This window comes from Hydra viridissima, unplaced genomic scaffold (genome assembly GCF_058129835.1).
Source record: "Hydra viridissima isolate aposymbiotic clone 2 unplaced genomic scaffold, HvirCarnegie_v1 scaffold_5, whole genome shotgun sequence".
NCBI classification, from domain to species: Eukaryota; Metazoa; Cnidaria; class Hydrozoa; order Anthoathecata; family Hydridae; genus Hydra; species Hydra viridissima.
Window position 1 is genome coordinate 18,071,954 of NW_028324304.1, and position 19,153 is coordinate 18,091,106.

The 19,153-nt window shown below is 30.5% G+C and overlaps 1 long non-coding RNA gene and 1 pseudogene across 1 annotated transcript; both read right to left on the reverse strand.

Annotated features, from left to right (window-relative positions):
• Nucleotides 1-6,360: 6,360 nt before the first annotated feature.
• LOC149889111 (zinc finger MYM-type protein 1-like) lies at nt 6,361-7,562 on the reverse strand (annotated as a pseudogene).
• On the reverse strand, nt 7,465-14,996 carry LOC149889112 (uncharacterized). Its single transcript, XR_016453049.1, has 2 exons — nt 14,871-14,996; nt 7,465-7,921 (listed from the first exon to the last, which is right to left on the reverse strand). It is a non-coding gene; the product is annotated as an uncharacterized LOC149889112 (long non-coding RNA).
• Between the last annotated feature and the right edge of the window lie 4,157 nt (nt 14,997-19,153).

The following is a 19,153-nucleotide window of genomic DNA, read 5'->3' on the forward strand; positions in this document are numbered from 1 at the left end:
AAAGACTTAATAGAAACAAAGTAACAAAAAAAAAAACAGGTTATAACAAGAGTAAAATAAAATTGAGGTTTTTTTGAGCAAGTTTTTGAAACATTTCTTGTTTTTTTAATGCCCTCAAGCAATTTTGTTTATTTGGTTAAGCCACGAAGAACTTTATCGGCTTATTGCAAGACTTAATATTTTTAAAGGTAGGAAAAATTGAGCAATGAGTTGCTCTTTTTTTTCCTTAAAATATATATGGCAAGACGAATCCGAAACGACAAGAGAACCTGGAAATGTTACCAATTGAGTTTTATCAACGAACAGCTAGACACATCGTGCGCTTTAATTATTCTATATTCGATCTACTGAAAGATATATTTTTTTAATATAAAATTTTATTTTTTACGTAAATTATTGGATTAAGAATTGCAAGGGTAAAATTTAACTGGTGTTTATTTTTAAGTGAGCCTTGTACTCCGATAGGTTTGTTTCATTTGGTGAGGAATTTAAACTTTTTTTTATGACGGTGAGTCTTACGTGTTTTCAAATGTGATGGTGAGTCTTACGTGTTTTCAACTGTGATGGTGAGTCTTTCGTGTTTTCAAATGCGACAATGAGTCTAACGTGTTTTCAAATGTCGATACAGCAGTAAGCTTAAGACATATTTCTATTTACAATGATATTATTTTTAAAAAGCGATTTTTTTTTTTTTTGTTATGACTGAAGATGATCTGCACGCATTATCAATGTATGTCACAATTAAAGTTATAATAAGCAAAACAAATAAAAACGCTGTATTGACGAAATGGTTCACTAGTTAACTGTTAAAGGTCTTCTACAAATCTTTAAAAACTGAGAGTTTGATGAAAACACATTCGCTTCATTTCAGCTCATTCTTTTTATTTCATATAACATTGCGTTGCAGTATGGTTAGTGATTAAACTATCAAAAGGTATATTATGACTATTATGATAATGCATGTTAATGCATGATAATGCATGTTAATGTATGATAATGCATTTTAATGTATGATAATTTTTTCCATGATGACTAAGGTGTGAAATTCTATTTAAATTAAGGATATTTTTATTACTTGTTTGAACACCATACACAAATACTTTATATCAGATACTTTATCATATTTAGCATAAAATAGAAACTTGTGCAGATCGTATCAAAACAAAGACCAACCGCTATGTTAATTTTAACCTCATTCAGACTTTCTCTTATAGAATCTGATTCAAGTGCTTTAAAACAAATTTATGTAGTTAGCGAGGTTTAGATCGATATGAACCAAGCACATTAATGTCATCTTCTTTTGCAAGGAACATTTTCCTAAAGCTAAAGCATTCGTATCAAATAGATAATAATAGATTGTAACTTAAAGATGATTATAAATAATGTCTATCTATCTATATAAAGTAGTTAAATCTATATATCATTTATGGCATATCTAGTATCATGTATACATATATATATATATATATATATATATATATATATATATATATATATATATATATATATATATATATATATATATATATATATATATATATGTATATATATACATATATACATATATATATATACACATGCATATATATATAGTGTCTACTTCCAAGTTATTATCACAAAACACTCAAGTTGCTGTAAGTACTTGGTATTGATTGTTTTTTTTTGGGAGGGCTGGAGCTTGCTTTTTCTTTTAACTGCTCTTCCACGTTAATCTCCATGCAATGACGCTAGATGAAGCTCCAAACACTTATATATGTATATATTATTATTATCAATAATGTGAATAAGTTAAATTAATGAGTTTCTTAGAAGTAGACCCACCTGAAAAGCAGTACTTTTTTGTTGCAGACTGTAGTTATACTTTTACATCATTGTTTACAGTTTATAAATTGTAGAACTTTAACTTGTAAATTGTAAAGTAAATGTATAAAATGTTCTAAAGGTTCTTTTGAATAATTGATTTAGAACCTTCAAATTCGTTTTCTACAGCTTCAAATGATGTAAGATTGAACAAATAGTTTTAACAGCTACAGTTACTAAGCTCAGGCGTCTCGAAACGTTTCGGGAAATTTCAATTGAGTTTTTTTTACTCAAGATGAATCGAGATTATAGAGAAGTTACGAAATTGGGCGTGAAAATTAAATAAAAATCTGGAAAATTTCGAGATTTTTTTGAGTTTTTTTCGAGAGTTACGAGATTCTTTTCGAGATTAGTTACGAGAATCTCGTATTTACGTCATTTCGAGATAGAGCGAGAATTTTGAGATATTACGAGATATTACGAGTTTCTTGTAATGACTCGTCAAATCGCATTTTTGGGACTATTGACGCGCGCGACAGCTGAATTGTTATTGCTTTTTTTTGCAATGCAAACAGAGCTTAAAGTTAAAAATTTTAAATTTTTAATGAAACTAGTTCAAATTATATTAAATATATAATATGTTTTTGCTATGCAACAATATTATCATCTTTTTTACAAAGAATTTATAATTTTATAAATTCTTTGTAAAAAAATTATTTATTGTTTAATACAGTTTATTAAACAAATCAAATAGTTTATTGTTTACTTTGTTGTGTTTTTTTATTTTAGTTCATTACTTAAAAATTTTTTTTAGATTTTTAATAAGATGACAAAGTTAAAAGTTAAAAGTAAATGATGTTAGTGAAATAAACAGTTATATTTACACTTACAAGTTTACATTGTCATGCAGATGAAATGTTTTATTGAAGTTATTGGCTAATTGCAGTACAAATTTTGATTATCATTTTCAGGGAAAGTGCAAGTTTTCTTATGTAGTTCCTGGAACTTTTTATCGATCGGACGTATTTAATTATTGTCCTGAAAAATTTTTTTTTTTTAATTATTTTTTTGATATTTGATTTCATACTTTTAGTCTGACAACATGGTTCGTCAAAGGACAGAAATATGGAAGCACTTTACTGAGGAAAGAGTCATCATATAATTAATAGAATTGAGAAAGTTTTTGCGAAGTGCAACATTGACAGCTGTGGCCATGTCTCCAAGCTTACATGTGGAAACACCAGTGGTATGAGGCTTCACATGATTAGTTTTCATTCACTGATCTGGCTGGCTTTAGAAAAAGAAAAGGTAGAGAAAAAGCGCTAAGGAGATGTTGCTAATCAGAATCTAAAGCAGGTGATTTGGTGTTTGAAATCATTTTAGTTAATCTTTATTGAACTATTTTTATTGAATATTAATTATTTCTTTGTTGATTTAGGATTTTTGAATCATTTTTCTTTTGATTACAATAAGCCAAAGCCTTTTCAGGTTTCGCAAAAAAGGTACTTATTATAACTTTTTTTAATTTTTGTTAAACGACGAAGATGGGCGATATGAGCAAAAGCAAGGAAGACATACACCTAAACCCTTAGATAGAGGCATTAAAAGTAGGAAGTTGTCAGGACCATCAACACCTGAGAAAACCAAAAACATTGATGCATGCATGAAGTATAAGCCGCAGGACAAAGAGCAACAACGAAGAGAAAGAAATTGCCAAATTCTTGGCCAGATGCAACCTTCCCTTTAATTTGGTAGAAACTGAAAAAATGAGTCGAATGTTTCACGATGAGGACCGAAAATGGCTGCTTTGGTGTCCATTGAAATAGTGTTTTGTTATTTTAATCAAAGTTAGGTACAAAAATGAACAAAAAACCTTTTGCTCCAACATATTTCAATGTATTTGAAAAATTAGAAAACTTGTCTCGTAATACCTCGAAAAACATCGAAAAAATATTTTAAATCTAGTTAATTTCTCGTTATTCTCGTATCATTTTTATGTTTCAAGAAGAGAAATTTTGTGGCAGATTCTCAATGGAGAATCTCGTTACTTCTCGTAACCTCTCGAAACAAATTGTCGAAATTTGTGCAAACCACGATCTCTGTCGAAACTATTCTCGAAACTCAGTGTCATTTCGAGATCTCGTATTGTAATGTCTCGTGACAAAAGTATTTTCGAGACGCCCGAGCCTAACAGTTACTATAGCATCTACTTTGATCTAATTTCTTGTACCTATCTAACATCTTCATAAACTTGATGAAGTTCTCAAGTTTTTTTTTTGTATTTCTTGCTGTGGTTTTCTAGAACATGAATGCATTATCAAAAAAGTTATGTAGTAGGGGAAATATATCTCAGACTGAGCGAAACTGAATCTTATCATAGAAGAGATGTATCACAATGTCTTTCATGACACAGGGATTGGCCCATCACAAACCAAGAAAGTATTGCTAATAAAGTCACCTAAACCTTTCTAGATATAATTTAGTGATGAAAACGTCTTGTTCCTAGAACTGGTGGAAGTGTTAAACCTCATTTTCTTAACCCCAACCTCTTTTTGTTTAAAGTAAGTCTTTTTTGAACTTAAAAAAAAAAACGAGATTATAACATTTTCCTCCAAAATAAGACAACTGTAACATACAATTTTGACATGCGCCTTACAAATTGAATGATTTCATGAAACACATTGCAGGCGAGTTTTTCTGTCACTCAAATTAGGACACACATAACATCTTTTATTCTTCTGTCCTTGTATTGATGGAGCTAGTTGCTATAAAAGATTTTTATTTGCACCTATTTTTATGAGAAGAGTTTTAGGTAGTTTTTTTTAAAAAAACTCTTCTTCTATGTAAAACCCCATTTTAATAACTGATTAGTGCGTGGTTTTTTATTTTGATCAATAAAGTTTTTATTTGCTTTTATGAAAGGTTAATAATCTTATGACAGGTTTACTTTTCTTAGGGATGTAAGAAACAACATTGGATCAATAGTTTTGAAAACGAAAAAAAAAAAAAATTACGGCAGTATAAAATTTTAAAAGGACAACTTCGCCTGAGTAATACTAGCTGCTTGTTAATGGTCATTTTTGGATTTAGATTAAAGTTGCATCTACATTTAGTACTAAACATTTCCTTTATTTCAAAGAGATGCAAGTTTGTCGTTGAAACCCCTTTTCATTTCTAGTCTCTCTCCATAAATCGAATACATCGTTGCAAATCAATATATTGTTCTCATTTAATTAAGGTAGAAAAAGTATGTATACCATCAGTAGTGCTCCAAAGCTATTTTATGCTTTGGTTTTTAGAATGAAATACTAAAGCTAATTGAAACAGGCCAATAAATTTATAAATCTCATTAACTTCTGTATCGACCCATCGTTCTATTCTATGTGTACGAGCTTCAGAATTAATGCGGTTTACAACAGTTCGAGTTATTTGTAGAGTAATAAAAATTTTAAAGGCAGCATCCCCACTAATGTTAGAAGTTTGAGCTGCAGACCATGTTGGGCCAATAAGTTGTCTAAAAATATTGTGGGTATGTGACTCAGCACAGTGGCTTAGCTAGCAAGGGTGACATCCGGGGCGGACATCGATGATGTCACCTCTTGAAAACGGTTAAAATTATCTTTATGTAAATGAAAAAAAACAGATAAGCTTGAAGTATGATTTTAACTTAACAATTTAATTACGCATTACAAAAAGTATTCCAGTACCATTTAAAACCGCATATAGTAATGCTTGTAAAATAAGTAAAAAGTTAATAAGGAAAACAAAGTGAACAATATATCTTCAAATCTTTATGCAAAACAGAAATGAAAAATTTCGACATATTCGGAAAAAGTTAAATTTTTGTTAATTAACATTAAAATATCAGTTATTTAACAGTTTCCCTTTCTGGTCTTCAAAGCTGCAAACCTGTCAATCACATCATCAAAATTCTGTATATTTTTCACCGTATCACTTCCTATTGATAATATAGCCAGATCAGAAAGTCTTGACTGTCCCATGATTGATCGCAAATAGTTCTTTATAAGTTTCAGTTTTGAAAAGCTCCTCTCACATTAAACCGCAGACACACAGATCGTAAGAAATAACTGTAGGCTTCGCGAGAAGGTTGGGAGAGATTAAAAAAATTATGAATTTTAAAATATCAAATATTGACCAGTCTTTAGCTTTGTGGATATCAACAAATGCTGCCGTCATGTGTCTTCTCAGCCTTGGTATTTCTTTTAAAAGCTCTACTTCGGGTAGCTCATCATAGAAAGTGGTCAATTTTGGAACTGACACCCTTAACTCTTCTTCAGTTGCTGATAGAAAACTCTTGGCTGGAACAGCCTCAAATATATTTGCTACTTCCTTGATCGCTGTTGATCAATACACTCCAGCATCGCCCTATTTTTTTCTTCTTGCATAGTGAGTCCAAAATCTTTGAGTTGTTCCCCTGTCATTCTCTTCTTGAACCTTAATCTTCTTTCTACTGTCATTCTAAATTGGTCTGCTTTTAAAAGTGTCTCTTCAATTGCATGCTCCACTAAGTGACTGCGCTTCTCCAGCAGAAAAGTCTTAATGCCTCTAACTTGTTCACTACTTTGTCAAAAGTTAAGCCTTTATTCTGCAGATACTGCTGTGTCAATTTAACTTCCTCAAGTACAGCAGCCCAAAAGTAAAGGTAGCGCAGAAATGTGAAATCATTTACAGCAGGTAAAAGCAGCAAAGAAGGAATTCATTCTCTCAAGAGTTCCAAAAAAAGTTAAACGCAAAGCATTTTCAGAAAAAGAGTGTTGACCACACAAGTTAAGCAAATGGTCTACGCATCCATTAAAAATAGCTTTCTTGTTCTTTCTTTTCAGAATGGCATGAACACCTCCATGAATTCCAGACATTGTGGCAGCATTATAAAAACCATGCGCTCTGCACATCATTATGTCAAGTCCATCTTTTTTTAAATTTTTTAAAATTTCTAAACAGAGGTCATCAGCTTTTTTACTTTTTAAAGGAAAAAATCCCAGAAACACTTCTCTCACTTCAACTTTTCCGTAGTGGATTTTCACATACCTGATCACCTCATACATCTGGTCAGTGTTTGATATGTCAGGTGTGGTGTCAAACATGATTCCAAAGTACCTTGAAGCCTTTATATCATTTAAAAGAGTTTCCTTCACATGATTTGCCAGAACAGTTATAAATTCATTCTGAGTTTCTGGTGAAAGATGACATAATCACAGACACTGTTACTATTGCAGGTGTACTTTGCTTTAATACCATAAAGTGTTTTTTCAACACAGGGTCATATTTAGAAAGCATCTTAACCATTTCAAGAAAGTTTCCTTTATTCAAAGAAGATGCATTTTCCTTATGGCCACAAAATGCTAAATTTTGCCTAGCAAGAAACAGTTTTCCATTTTTAAAGACATTCTAGATGGTCATCTGATATCTCATAATTATGTAGTTTTGGGCTCAGCTTCCACCTCTGCTGAAACCTAGAGTCAAATTTTGATGTTTGTTCTGTTACATTAACAGTAACGAGTCTGCAGCAAAAACAGTTTTTCACTGATGAGCGAGAAAACCATCCATGACAGCAGTATTTTCTCACCATTTGGCATCTTCTTGTAGAAACATTCTTTAGACAGATGGCGCACATCTTCTTTAGTCTTTGCACCTTGTGAAAAAAAAACCACCTCCTCTTTTGATAATTTCAACTCTTACATGATCTAGAACAGGTGCATTCCAGAAAGAAGAATCAGACAAAATACTCCATTTTTTCTCATCTACTTGACTTAACACGTTTACAACAACAGTATGGATTTCTGTTTCAAAGTCATTGACTGTTACTTCATTGTGTATTTCGGCATAAATATTGTAATTGTGATTCTCTTCGATTTCTGGTTTAAGTTGTTCTTTTGAAAATTACGTGTTGTCAGGATTTGAGGAATCTATATCAATTGTAGGTTGTGGAAGAAGATCATTTGATGAACCTTGGCCATCAATTGGTCCCCTGACATATTGAACTATGAATCCAGTTAGTAATTTTAGTGATTCACATCTTTTCTTCTTAGCTTTTCGCTGCTCGCATCCACTAGGCCTCTTTGAATTGAGCACTCCATGTGGCATGATGGAATATTCTAAACTAATATATATATATAATAAATCAGGGATTTAAAAAAATACAACTAAAAAAAAGATATTATATATGTATATATATAATATATATATATATATATATATATATATATATATATATATATATATATATATATATATATATATATGTATATATATATATATATATATGTGTGTGTGTGTGTGTGTGTGTGTGTGTGTGTGTGTGTGTGTGTGTGTGTGTGTGTGTGTGTGTATATATATATATATATATATATACACTACCGTGCAAAAGTCTCTGCTCATTTGTAATATTTCAATAAAGTAACAAAAGTTTGCAAGAAAATTGCGTTTATTTTTAATTGTTTATTAAACAATGAATTAGACAGTAAATACAATACATATTAGGATGATTTTAAATATATAAAATCAAGAAAATGTTAATATACAAAGTTGTAAATGTTAAATTTTATTTTCATCAATATGAGACCCCTTGGAGCGTATAACAGCAGCACATAATCTTGGCATTCGGGCTAATAATTTAATCATGGTTTCCGCTGTTATCTCATTCCAAGCTTTTTGCAAACGTTCCCATAGCATTTGCTGATTAATAAAAGATGTTTCACCTGCTTCTAAATCTCCAGTTAACCCATTGCCAAAACATCCCCAAAGCATAATATTACCACCTCCATGTTTTATAGTACTTTGTATACATTGAGGAAGCACTCTTTCATTAGGTAAACGCCTAACATGCACGCGACGTCGGGTACCAAAAAGTTCGAACCTACTCTCGTCTGTCCATAGAACTTTCTTCCAATCTTCTAATCCCCAATTTTTATGCATTTTTGCCCCTTCCAATCTTTTCTTCTTATTTACTGCCCTCAACAAAGGTTTACGTGCAGCAATGCGTCCAATTAAGTTGACTGATCTTAGTCTTCTTTTTACAGTATCAGTTGATACTGGCTTTACCCTTGTTTTGTTGAGTTCTGCTGTTAAAATTGTGGCTGGAATTTTTCTATTTCTTTTGCTGGACACAACAATAAACGTATCTTCTTGCCGTGATGTAACTCTTGGTCTTCCAGAACGTGATCTGTCACTGTTGGAACCAATATCATGCAATCGTTGTAGAGCATATCTCACACCTGATTCGGATATTTTTAACCTGGAAGCAATTTTTCTATATGAATAACCTTCTTCACGTAAAATACATATTTTGCCACGAAGTTCTTCACAATATTCTTTCTTTACTTTCACCATTTCTCAAATTCTTTATTAAATTCAAGACATTAAATGCGCACACTAATGCCATTTTCAAGTATAAATATAAACATAAGTCTATTAAAAGCAACCAATTAAAATTACTGAAAACATCCTTACCATGCCGGAAAGTATCATGCTACTGTCAAACCTAAGCTTACAAAAAATATTTTGGTTAAAACTTTTGTGCAGTTTTAAATTTAATAAAGAATACTGAAGAACTTTATATGTATTTTACGTGAAAAAGGTTATTCATATAGAAAAATTTCTGCCATGTTTTTAGCAGCAGAACTCAACAAAACAAAGGTAAACAAAATTATTTGAAACAAAAAGAAAAGGAAAAAGTATGCAAAATTATGATTTGGCCTCATCAACTTTTTATATTAACATTTTTTTCTTTTTATATATTTAAAATCATCCTAAAATGTATTGCATTTACTGTTCCTTGCAAATATTACACATGAGCGGAGACTTTTGCACGGTAGTGTATATATATATATATAATATGTTAATAATGATGGCTATTTGGCAAACAGCAAATTCTCAGTTGAATATGATTAGTCAATGCTATGATCAATTTTAAGAAGATATTTTGCAATGTTGGTTGTTCTTTTAATGTTAAAATAATAATAAGGAATGGGTTTTATTAATAAAGTCTATAAATTATTATTTATAAATATAAAGGATCAATACACCTTAAATTAAAAGCGCTGCTTAGCTGTAATTGTACAAATTCAAGGAAACCACGTGTTGTATTTAAATTAATTAATATTTAAATTAATTTAAAATAAAGGTTTATTTTGTTAGATTTTTAGAAATTGTTATTTTTAGAACTTGATTTTAGAATTCGTTAGATTTTTGGTGAATTTCAGTAGCTTTCGGTAAAATAAATTAAATTTTTTATTACTTTTTGGTGTCACCCATTGATGGTATCACCCGGTGCGGCCCGCACCCCCTTAAAGACGCCCCTGACTCAATAGTACCTATTACTGGATATTCATTCAATACCCAGTAAAGATGCTTTCAGCGGACCGTGATGCGTAAAGCCACCGTCGGCATGTCAATGCTGGCCCGCTGTGATCTAAAGCGCGGCTTGCCGTCATTGGCAAAATGATGAAGGTCCGTAATGGCATTTTTTGTTGGCTGCCGCCACCGGCTGTAGAGCGGCAAAACGCTTCTTTGTAAACGCGTTTTTAAATAGGCAAGCCAGCATCGGTAAATACAATGCGGTACGCTGTAGTTTTATCAACATAATGCCAGTTCTGGCATTATTTTTGCACGGTGATTCAATACTTATAAAAATTTGGATTTTATTATGCGCATACGTTTGGTACAAATAGTCAGTTATCTAAATTTTTATTTACCGTGTTAAAAACTTATTACTTAGCTTGCAGCACTGTTTCCAATTTCTAAAAGTAATTTTATGTGACTGTCAATATTTAGACAAATAAAATGGTGTTTTACATATTTAAGCAGTTATATGCACAAAGTCCAAGTGAAATTTATATTTTAACATCTACTACACTAATTACCAAAAAAAGTGCTGTCAAGCCACGTACAGGACGTCCAAATAAGATTCAAGTATTGCATCGACGAACTATTCTGAGAAGAGTCATCCAGAATCCTATAATAAGTGCTCCAAAACTTGCTGTAATGCTGCAAAATAATTACAATTTAAGAGTAGATCCTGAAACTATTAGAATAACCTAAAGAAGAGCTGGATACAATCGTAGAGTACCATTGAAAAAGCCCTAGATCAACAAAGTAAACAAACCCAAACGACTACACTTTGCAAAGCTTTATATTAATGAACCACAAACATTTAGGGAATCTCTCCTTTTCACCGATGAGTCAAAATTTAATGTGTTTTCATCAGATGGAAGAGTTAAATTTTGGAGAAGACCAAATGAAGCATTTAAAAAACAAAACTTGTGTCCAAAGGTGAAGCATGGTGGAGGAAGTGTTTTAGTGTGGGGGTGTATGAGTGCTTCAGGTGTAGGAAACTTGGATTTCATTGATGGAAATACGGATCAAAATGTGTATTTAAACATTCTAAAAAATAATCTGGAAGAAATTGCACACAAATTGGGACTTACCAAGTCATTTATTTTTCAGCAAGATAACGATCCAAAACATACAGCCTAACGTGTCAAGGAATGGCTTATATTTAAAATAGCTAAACAACTTCATACACCTCCACAATCTCCTGATTTAAATCATATCTAACATCTGTGGAATGAATAGGGTAGAAGAACTAGGAACCATGATGTGAGGAATCGGCAACAACTCCATCAGTAATTATGAAAAACTGGGGCTCAATCACTCCAGAAATAACCCAAAAATTAGTTGATACGATGAAAAATAGACTGCACGAAGTAATAAAAGCTCTTGGTGGAAACACAAGATTTTAAAACACTTGCAAATAGAGTTTGCATAACAATTTTCTTTGATTTTTGTAAAGTGGATGAAAACTTTTTTCGCGCAAAAAACAGGCATTGTGAAGTTTAAAATACAATATTTAATTTTCTATTCTTTATTTTGTAAAATCTTTTTTTACAATATTTCTTGAATGGTTAACTGATTTCATTTAGTTGAAATTTTGCTTATATCTTTGTTCAATAAAAAGTTATCGCGTCTGAAAAATGAACAGGACAGGTGGATGAAAGCTTTTTTGACACAGTGTACATTTCTATTATGAACGAAGCAAAGTTTTTATGACGTTTGGGTTAGTGTTTAATAAGAGCATTATTCATTGTCTCTCCAAAAATATTGATTTCTATAACCTGTCATTTTTTATGAAATGAAATTTCGATGTTTAGTTAAGAGCATTTCAAATACTTCGTTTAATAGATGGCTGGAAAACATCAACAAAAATTATTGAGAATTTGCAGAATTTGTGGAAGTTTGACAAGAAAAGATTCTTTAACAACTGCTAGTAAGACTGAAGTAATAATTGATATTTTATAAAACAAATACAGATGAAGATTGTTTAGAGGTTCACCCATCAAAAATGTGCTTGAAATGTTATACAACTATAAGAAATAATGAAAAACAAAGAAATAAACCATTCAGTGCTAAACTAAAATCTTGTGTAAGTGTATTTTTGGTAAGGCTGGTTGAAAACCAAGTCCCAGTGTTGGAAGACTAGGAACTTTTAAAAGATGGATGTAAACAAATATAAACTAGTTTCTTGAATCCTTGCCCTAACCTTTAAGCAAAGAACAAATTTCTTCAGCTAAATCTACATATTACAATGAATATTTGTAAGGTTTGCCGGAGAATAATGCATCAAACAGTCATAAACAATTATTGTCAGCTCTCGTTTTGCAGTCTATGTATTGTATCAACTATTAAAGTTTAGCCAGAAAGTGAAGCAAAATCTTCTTTTTTCTCAACCCACATCATGATTAATAGCCTTTCAGTTCTGTCCATGTAGATGATGAAACTACTGTAGATGATGAAACTTTTGTATATTGCATGGTAAATTTGTGGAAAAAAATTTTTTAAAGACAAATGTGTAAATCATCAGTTTAAGAAAAATCATTTAAGCAATAACTGCAGCACAGTAATTGATGATTTATGTTAAGTTAGTAAATCACGTAATATTTCACATGATATTGAAGATTCAATGTTGCATGACATTAAACAAAAACTCAAGAATTCAAAAAAAACTATCGGGTGGGCTAAGAGTAAGATTTATAAAATTTGTTAAGTAAATAAATATGAAATTTAGCCTCAAACTTTGCTTAATTTGTGCAATTCTAAACTTTGACACAGATGATCATTTACTGTTAATGTAAGCCAGAAATTTAAACAGTTATTTCAATATTATTCAAAATGTCTAAAGTTCATGAGCAGCTTGCTGTCTTTTCATGAGAATAAAATTCAGAAACAAGGTAGGTATTTAAAATCTTTTGAGTTTGACAGATTGTAAAATATCTTATTTGAGATTCTTTGAAAAGTATCAATTATTGCTGACTGCTTTTATTTAGGTAGAATTTTGGTTAGCTAATTTAAATTAATTTATTTTAAATCTTTTTTATATAAGTTAATAATTTAATTTTAGAATGAGCAATCCGCAATTTTATGAATTTTTATCAACTGACTTGGCCGAATGCATCTGTAACTCCAATGATGCATTTGCTTAAAACTCATATTCTTCAAGTTATTCAAAAGTAATGATGAAGCATTGAAGTTTATGGGGAACAAGGTGAGGAAAGTTTGCATGCTGAATTAACAATCTTAATTGCTTATTTTGGCACATGAAAGGTTGTCGTCACTTGAAAAGCATGTTGAAGGAACATTATATAGGAAACCATTCAAAATCTTAAGCAATGAAACCAGAAATTAAAAAAAGAAAAACATTTCGATCTTAAATTTTATTAAGTCCATATATATATATATATATATGATCGTTTGATACTTTCGTATCAAAATATAGTATTTACCCTAAGAAATGTTATTATTTAAATACTACTATTACATACTATAATTCTATTATATACAATTATACTATCATATACTATTATTATATATTGTTATGCATATTTTTTTAAAAAGATTATACTCTTTTTAAAAAAATGACAGCTTAAAATGAAACTGATGTTTTACATATTTTTTACGGAGTTTTGAACAATTTGACTTTTTAGCTAAAAAGTTTTCAACCAAGAGATATTCTTTAAATTGTCTAGAAAATGCATCCTTTTTTAACTTAAAAATCCTTGCAGTTTGACCATTGAAATTTTCTTTGATTACAAACGTTATTTTATTATAAACACTCTAGGATATAAGATTTAAAAAATACATAGTGCAGGTTTTTTAATGAGAAATAGGTAAAGGTTTGGTAACAAACTAAATCAACGAATTTTAGTTATATGCAAAAAAATCACTTTTGTTCTTTATATGCTTGCTGGTAATTTATTTTATGAAAAAAAATTGTTTTATATACTTATTTACAACCCTCAACCATTTGTATGGAATCAGTATGCCAGTTATTCGCGTCTTTTATAGCTTTTTTATTTTTTCTGGAAATTTTCATAGTTTATTACATTAAGCTATGCTTTTGTTTGTACTGTGAAAACTATGCAAACTATATTTGTATCTACCATGTAGGCACACATGGAAAGAGAATTCCAAGCTAAAAACTTGCAGTGAAACACCTTCAAAAGATGCATGCAAAACCTGAGAAGGCTAGTGTTCTATTGTCTTATATAGTGTAAATATAGTGATACATGTAAAGCCTGAGAAGGCTAGTGTTCTATTGTCTTATATAGTTTAAATATAGTGATACATGCAAACCCTAAGAAGGCTAGTGTTCTATTGTCTTATATAGTGTAAATATAGTGATACATAGTGCTTTTTTAGTATGTTCGTTGCAATATCTCTTAAATTTCTGATTGCTAAATTATGATTATATACCTGTTTTCAGGGCAATTAGAAATCTGCAGACGAGTAAAGTAACGTAGAGTGATTTTTACCACGAAATGACTCGCCTACTATAAATTGCATCTGATCGAAATGATGATAAACATGACTTAAAGCCAAAGCACTAAAGCAGATTTCAAAATAAACTGCTTATATTGGAAGAATTTATCAGCAATCACAAATGAAACATTAACCTGCCAGTTTCTTGTATATTTTATTTATTGATAACAATATCATTATGACTTTAATGTAATTTGAAATATCGTAATAATAAAACGTTTTAGTATTCTTAGTACCTTTTATACTCGTATTTGTTCACAAATTTGCATTGATCTTTGAATTTATTTGTATCCATATATCTAAGCATTTGGTCAAAATTATCGGCTGTGTTTTACCAAGATTGTGTCAGCCTGTTGCAATCTTAAAATACAAATGCTCATTCTTAGGATTCAATGACTTGAAAAAAGTAATTATCAGTTTGCAATAGATAAGTTCGTAAAGAAAATTAAAAATGCAAGTAAACAAGTATACTATCCCTAGAAATGGTATTAAAAACCACTAAAGGTCCTATATTGAACCGCCATCGTACCTACATTAGTTTGCCGCCAACGGACCGTTGTTAAAAAGTTGGCGTTTTGCCGCCGTCGGTCCGCTGTCGGACCGCCTTCAGCTTGCAAATAAACGGACCGATATAAATACGATGTGCAAGACAGCACGGCACCACAGCGGGCGGCTGACGTCGCGCCGGCATAAGTGCTGACAGTGGTCCTCTGCCGGTCCGATTACATGATGTTTACTGGGTATTTCCTCGCCATAATTTGAAACCATATTTTGATCTAAATTTTGATTACCATAATTACTTTCTTGCTCTTCATTTTCATTATTGTCCTCAGAAATAATAGCATCTTCTTCATGATCTGAGCCATCGCTTGAATCATCACTTGAAAGTATTTCTTTTAAACCAAAAATAATGTGAAAAGCTTCAATAGCATTCCTTTTTGGTATACTCATTACAAAAAATGATTAAAAAATTGTATTTCATTATTTGATAAATAAAATTGCACAAGTAAATGTAACAAATGCTATAAATAAGTATTATTTTGCGCTACTATAATGCAATATTTGTTACATAGCAAACAATATGTGTGATATTACATAAGATGCGGTTGCTACAGTTTACTCGTAAACGTCATATCAGAGCTAAAAAAACGTTGTAAAGAATGATAGCGTGCAAATATCATGTCAACGTAATAAGTTAAGGTGGATATGTGTACAATAGGGGTCAGCGTTTGTCAAAAAAATTCCGAATTCTGTCAAAACTGAAACTTCTGAAAAAAATTCCTCAAAGTTGGAATTAGATCGTCGGACTTTTTAAAAAATCAAATCGGCTTTTGAATTCCGTGAACAAATACAATTAAGTAGGAAATTTTTATCTGTCGGTATAATGTTGAAATTGAAGTTCCGCTGGAATTTTTCGAAATTAACATATTTTGACGGGTTTTTTTTGATATTTTCGATTGTTATGAACCTTTTAACTGTATGTCAAAATTTGAAACTTTTGTCAATCACATTTGTTTAAAAAAAATGTTTGTTTTTGTTTAAAATTTAATAAACTTATAAAAGCTCACTCATCTTAGATATTAAAACTTTAAAATGTATCGTTTTGTTATCGTTTTTTTATTCGTCATATTTTTTAACTTGACATGAGATTTTTATGTTTAAGTTTTCCACGAAAGTAGATAAAAAGAAACGGGGGTAAAGAATCATTGTATATTGTATCCCAGTCTATTTTTAACGTTTCCAACAGCTTTTGGTGGCTGGATCATTAGTTTCAACAATAAAAAAGTAGGAGAAGAAACTTTTAAATATTTTAATTTCATGTCATTTACGTTTTTTATGTTGCTATGCTAAATAAAAATGAGGAAATTTGCTTGGGGTGTTAAAGTATCCCAGCCGTCATTCATGTAACAAGCTTTAAAATTGTCAAATATTTTTGTTTATATATAAAACAAGAGCTTTTTATAATGGTGCAAATCAAAAAAACACGATTTGTGTCTGCGTCATGTAATAGTAAACTTTTGTGGTGTAGAAACTCACCCTGCCGTCCTTTAAGGGTTAATTGAATATGCATTTAAATATGAAAAAAACTCCGTTGAATTTCCCATTCTCTCGAATGGTTTGAAGAAGCATTTTTTATTTTTAATTTTTATTCAATTATTTCATTTTTTCAACTTTTATAATTTTTAAAATCAGTTTTAAAACTTTTTAAAGAAATTTTACGGTAATTTGGTGGGTCAGTCAACGTAGTTCTTTTTATCTGTGAAACGCTCCACTCGGCTGTAAGTCCAACTGGTAAATTAAGAGGGACGGAGTGAAAGTTTCCGCTGTCCGGTTTTAAAATTTAATGTTCGGCTCGAGTTTGTCAGTTTTCAAAAAAATTTTCAATTCGATTTTTTTGTTCAGATTTTGAAAAAGTGATGATGACTAAACTTACAGAATGTTTTCAGAAATTTTTTTTAGATTTTTATTGCAATTAAACTTGGTGAAATTCTTAACCAAATGGTAAAAAATAAAACGAACAATTTTCGTGTTTTAAGTTTAGGCAAAAAAAAAATATTTTTGTCTTTTTTTTTTTCATTTAAAATTCTTTGCTTCAAAGTTGATGGGACTTTTCTTGATTGGGTTCTGTTATTCTTTATTCCCTTTTTGATTTTAGCACCTACGGTTGAAGTTACGAAAAAAGTACTTTGGTATTTACACGACTTCTCTCGGTCTTCACGAAAAAGTTTAAAAATCGTTATTGTGAAACAAACATCTTTTTACTTACGCGAACTTTTTAGTTCTTCAGGAAAAAAAGAAATCGTTATTAAAGACGTTAAACAATTTTGCCACCATTTAAAAGTCAGTGGGGGTCTGTAATTAAGAATTAGTGGTTTTTTTTATCATTATTTTTTCGCAAAATTCGAAATGTGACAAAGGCTAACGTTAAATGGAATTAATCCTAGTTTGCACTGACGCTGGTTTACTGTTACACCAGTTCTCTCTGAAATATGTTTGCTTTTATGCCTGTTTGTACAGAAGTTAGTTGTCCGTTATGAAATCATTATCTTTTGTAAGATGTTTTTACAGACGAGTTTTTTATTGTAAAAAATATCTATATACGTGCGAACACTTACTAAAATTCATTTCTCGTTCAACCACAGTTCATTGACAAATGAATCTATAAAGAAATAAATTAGGCAAAAAATTAAATTACTATTCTTTTTATAAAATCAATCAACCCTTCGACTTTGAACTTCATAGCTTAGTAGAGAAAAACTTTGATGAAATTAGTGTTCGAAAACAAGAACTTTGCTATTATCTTCTTGGACACAAGTTTCAGATTGGGTGAAATAGCTGTCTGCATTCCATTTCTTAATCTGTCCAGAGAGAGAAAAAAAAAGGATTTTTTACAAGCACTATTATTATTTCTTTTGAAATGATTTTTTAATTACAAAAAAAACAAAAATTGTAATAGAATATGATAACAATAGCATTAAAAGTCTCACCAAACTATTCTAAAATGATAAAATTCTTTGTAGCTCAACTAAAAAAACTCTTTTAAACTAACTCTCTTCTTATGAGTTGAATCTTATTTTCTCAGAGCAAAGTCTCTGATTAAGATAAAAATAGCTAAGTTCCATTTTTTATTGTCCAGAGAGGGAGAGAGAAAGAAAGGATTTCTTAGAAGACAAATTCTTAGTTATTTCCTTTAAATAATTTTGTTTTCATAGAAAAAGAAAAATTATAATAGAATATGATTACAATTGCATTAAAAGTCTCGCAATATATTCTAAAATGATAAAATTCTTTGTAGCTAAACTTTTATTGATCATCTTGGACCTAATTTTAGATTTCCCAAATACTAAACAAACTTTTTTCGTCCCCAATCACAACACTGTCTGGTGTTAATGCTTCACCATGTGCGTTGAAACCGATAACTTTTTTTTCATCATTACGTAACCTGAACGAATAATAACTTGGATTTGATTTATCTAGGACACGTTCAAAGAGCGTTTCTGGATCGATATCATCGATGTTGACGACTACTTTGACATTACTGTAATCAATGTTGGGTTTTTTTGCGCACACTTTATTCTCAGAAATAGCAAGAACCAATTTGTTTTTAAGACATTGTATCACGCAAACTATTTTATTTTCATCATTGATGAGGCCAGGATACACTTTAAATACCGAAGAATCATCGCTAATTAATCCGTTGCACGAGACAGTATCTGTTATTTGTAAACAGTGGTCACCCGCAGCTGCCGCCTGAAGCTTAGCGTATATTTGGCAAGGTGCTACATCGAGATTAAGTTGAGAATTGTCTATAAACGCTCGTAAACCTGCTTCAGACATTACTTTAATATTTTTCAAATATAAATATTAATTATTTTAATTTATGTTAATAAGTTTACGTGCTCAAAATTATTACAAAAGTTTACTTCAATGAGAATACTTGCATTAAAATTTAAAGTCTTAAATTAATCTTAAACCAAACAATTTTATTCAGCTATTTATTTAAGACCCTCACTCTTAA